This window comes from Physeter macrocephalus, chromosome 9, assembly GCF_002837175.3.
Source record: "Physeter macrocephalus isolate SW-GA chromosome 9, ASM283717v5, whole genome shotgun sequence".
NCBI classification, from domain to species: domain Eukaryota; kingdom Metazoa; phylum Chordata; class Mammalia; order Artiodactyla; family Physeteridae; genus Physeter; species Physeter macrocephalus.
The window spans coordinates 83,531,525-83,536,342 of NC_041222.1; positions in this window are offsets into that span (position 1 = coordinate 83,531,525).

The following is a 4,818-nucleotide window of genomic DNA, read 5'->3' on the forward strand; positions in this document are numbered from 1 at the left end:
GCGTCCCCCTCCGCCACCCACAGTCTCCGCCCGTGAAGGGGCTTCTAGTGTGTGGGAACCTTTCCTCCTTCACGGCTCCCTCCCACTGGTGCAGGTCCCATCCCGATTCTTTGTCTCTGTTTATTCTTTTTTCCTTTGCCCTACCCAGGTACGTGGGGAGTTTCTTGCCTTTTGTGAGGTCTGAGGTCTTCTGCCAGCGTTCCGTGGGTGTTCTATAGGAGAAATTCCTCGTGTAGCTGTATTTCTGATGTATCTGTGAGGAGGAAGGTGATCTCCGCGTCTTACTCTTCCGCCATCTTGCCTGCTTCCCCCTTTGACCACTTTTTAATCAGGTTACTTTTTTTCCCCATTGAATTCCTTACCTATTTTGAATATTACTCCTTATCAGATACATAGTTTGCAAATATTTTCTCCCATTATGTAGGTTGCCTTTTTCTTTTGTTGACCATTTCCTTTGCTGTGAAGAAGGTTTTTAGTTTAATGTAATCCCACTTGTTTTTGTTGTCTGTTCTTTTGGTGTCATATCCAAGAAATGACTGCCAAGATGAATGTCAAGGAGCTTTTTTTATGGTTTTATGGTTTCAGGACTTACTTACATTTAAGTCTTTAATCCTTCTCAAGTTGATTTTTTCAAATAATGAAAGATATTTGTCCTGTTTCATTCTTTTGTAGTGAGTATCCAGTTTTCCCACCACCATTTATTGAAGAGACTATCGTTTCCCCATTGTGTGTTCGTGGCACCCTTGTTGAAGGTTAGTTGACGATATATGTGTGGGTTTATGGACTTTCTAATGGAACAGAGTTCCTCTGGTCAGTGTGTCTTTTTATGACAGTATCATATTGCTTTTTGTTTTTTGTTTTTGGCTGCACCATGTGGCATGCGGGATCTTAGTTCCCTGACCAGGGATTGAACCTGTGCCCCACCACAGTGGAAGCGTGGAGTCTTAACCACTGAACTGCCAGGTAAGTCCCAGTATGATATTATTTTATTATATCTTTGTAATTAGGAATTGTTAGTCCTCCAGCTTTGTTCTTCTTTCTCAAAAATGCTTTGGGTACACAAGGTCTATTGTGGTTCAATACAAATTTTAGGATTTTATTTTTCAGTGAAAAATGGATTAGAATTTTCATAAGAGAATTCACTGAATCTATAGGTTGCTTTGGGTAGTATGGATACTTTAAGAATAATAATTATTGCAATCATAAACACAGGATTTTCCTTCCATTTGTTTGTGCCTTCTTCAACTTCTTTCATCAGTGATTTATAATTTTCAGTGTACAGGTCTTTCACCTCCTTGGTTAAATTTATTCCTAAGCATTTATTATTTTTGATGCTATTGTAAATGGGATTGCTTTCTCAATTTCCTTTTCAGATTATTCATTGTTAGTGTATAGAAATAAAACTGATTTTTGTGTATTGACTTTGTATTCTACTTTGCTGAATACATTTATTAATTATAACAGTATTTTCTGTGCAAACGTTTCAGTTTTTTTACATAGGAGATTATATCATCTGCAAGGAGAGAAAATTTTAATCCATCCTTTCCAATTTGGATGACTTTTATGTTTTATTTTTTTCTTGCCTAATTACTCTGGCTAGAACTTCCAATTCTGTTGAATAGAAGTGGTGAAAGTGGGCATCCTTGCCTTGTTCCTGCTCTCAGAGGAAAAGCTTTCAAATCTTACACCACTGAGTATATTTGCTGTCGCTTTTTCACATATGGCTTTTATTATGGTGAGGTAGTTTCCTCCTGTTCCTAGTTGGCTATTTTTATTGTGAAAGGATACTGAATTTTGTCAAATGCCTTTTCTGCCTCTATCTTTATTATTTATTTATTTTTTGGCCACGCTGTGCATGTGGGATCTTAGTTCCCCAACCAGGGGTTGAACCCACGTCCCCTGCAGTGGAAGCGCAGAGTCTTAACCACTGGACTGCCAGAGAAGTCCCTTTTTCTGCCTCAATTGAGATGATCATGTGTTTTCCTTCATTCTGTTAATGTGGTATATTACATTTATTATGTAAGTTGAACTGTTCTTGCATCCCAGGGATAAATCCCAATTCAATTTGATGAACTTTTAATGTGCTGTTGAATTTGGTTTGCTAGGACTTTGTTGAGGATTTTTGCATCTATGTTCATCAGAGGTATTGGCTTGTAATTTTCTTTTATAGTGTCCCTGTTGGGCTTTGGTATCAGCCATAATGCTGGCTTTATAGAATGAGTTAGGGAGTGTTCCCTTCTCTTCAATTTTTTGAAAGAGCTAGAGACAGATTGGTATTCTTGACAGGTTTGGTAGAATTCACCAGTGAAACCTCAGGTACAGAACTTTTCTTTGTTGGGGTTTTTTTCATTATGATTCAATCTCCTTATTTGTTACTGGTCTGTTCAGATTTTATATTTCTTCACAATTCAGTCTTGGTAGGTTGTGTTTCTAGAAATTTATATCTGTCTTCTAGGCTATCCAATTTGTTGGCATATAATTGTTCATAGTAGTATTTTATGATTCTTGTACTTCTGTGGTATCAGTTGTAATGCCTCCTCTTTCTTTCCTGACTTTGCATCTTCTCTCTTTTTAAAGTAAGTTTTGCTAAAGGTTTGTCAATTTTTTCAAAAAACAGCTCTTGGTTTTGTTCACCTTTTCTATTGTTTTCTAATCTCCATTTCATTTATTTTTACTCTTATAATTGCTATTTCCTTCCTTCTGTTAATGCTGGGCTTTGCTCTTCTTTTTCTAGTTCCTTGACATGTAAGGTTAGGTTGTTTATTTTTAAAACATATTTATTTATTTAGGCTGCACTGGTTTTTAGTTGCAGCATGTAGACTTCTTAGTTGCAGCATGCATGCAGGATCTAGTTCCCCGACCAGGGATCCAACCCGGGCCCCCTGCATTGGAAGCACAGAGTCTGACCCACTGGACCACCAGGGAAGTCCTAGGTTGTTTATTTAACGTACACACTTATCACTACAAACTTCCTATTCGTAACTGCTTTTTCTGCATCCCGTAAGTTTGGTATGTTTTTTTCCCATTTGTTTCAAGACACTTTTTGATGTTCCTTCTGATTTCTTCTTTGACCCATTGGTTGTTCAGTTGTGTGTTAATTTCCCTTTTTGTGTGTGTGAAATTTCCTGTCAATCATTTCCAGTTTCATACCATTACGGTCAGAAATGATACTTATTATGATTTCAGTTTTCCTAAATTTGTTAAGATATGTTTTGTAACCAAATGTATAATATATTCTGGAGAATGTTCCATGTGTGTTTAAGAACAACGTATATCTTCTGTTGTTGGATGGAATGTTTCACATATATCTGTTAGGTCCATTTGGTCTGAAGTGCAGTTCAAGTCCAATGTTTCTTACTGATTTCCTGTCTGGATGCCCTATTGTTGAAAGTGGGATATTAAATTCTCCTATTATTATTGCATTGCTATCTATTTCTCCCTTCACATGTTAATGTTTGCTTTATATATTTAGGTGCTGCAATGTTGGGTGCATACATATTTACAATTGTTATATCTTCTTAGTGACCCCTTTATCATTATTTCATTATTTATGACCTTGTCTCTTGTCACATTTTTTACTTAAAGTCTATATTGTCCGCTAGAAGTATATCTACCCCCGCTCTCTTTTGGTTTCCATTTGCGTAGAATATCTTTTTCCATACCTTTGCTTTCAGCCTACAACCGTCATTAAAGCAGAATTATAGGCAGGATCTTGTAGGGTGTTGGGTCTTTTTTTTTTTCCTTCAATTTTAACCCAGTCAGCCTCTCTGTATCTTTTGATTAAAAAACTTAATCCATTTACACTTAGTAATTATTAATAGGTAAGGACTTACTATTTCCATGTTGCTAAATGTTTTGATTGTTTTGTAATTCCTGTGTTCCTTTCTTCCTATTTTCATTTGTGATTTGATAATGTCTGTAATGTTGTGCTTTGATTCCTTTCTCTTTATCATTTGTGTATCTACTATAGGTTTTTGCTTCGTGGTTTCCATGAGGCTTACATAAAACAGTTATTTTTAATTGATAACAATTTAACTTTGATCACATACAAAAACTGTACTGCTTTACACCCCCCATTTTGTTTTTGATATCACAATTTACATATTTTTATATTGTGTACCATTAACAAATTATTGTGGCTAAATTTTGTCTTTTAGCTTTTATACTAGAGTTAAGTGATTTTACACACTACCATTACAGTATTAAGGTATTCTGAAATTTTTTTGAATTTATTTTTATTGAAGTATAGCTGACCTACAATACCATGTTAGTTTCAGGTTTACAGCAAGGTGATTAGAATACACACACACACACACACACACACACACACACACACACACACACACACACACTCCCCTATCCCTTTGGTAACCATAAGCTTGTTTTCTATGTCTGTCTGTTTCTGTTTTGTAAATAAGTTTATTTATACTAATTTTTAGATTCCACATATAAGTGATATCATAATATTTATCTTTCTCTGACTTACTTTACTTAGTATGATAATCTCTAGGTCCATCCATGTTGCTGCAAATGGCATTATTTCATTCTTTTTTATGGTGAGTAATAGTCCATTGCATATATATACACCACATCTTCTTTATCCATTCATCTGTTTATGAACACTTAGGCTGCTTCCATGTCTTGGCTACTGTTGTCCTGCTATGAACACTGGGATGCATGTATCTTTTCAAATTAGAGCTTTGTCTTTTCCAGATATATACCCAGGAGTGGGATTGCTGGATCTTATGGTAACTCTATATTTAGTTTTTTTTTTTTTTTTTTTTTTTTTTTTTGTGGTACGCGGGCCTCCCTCTGCTG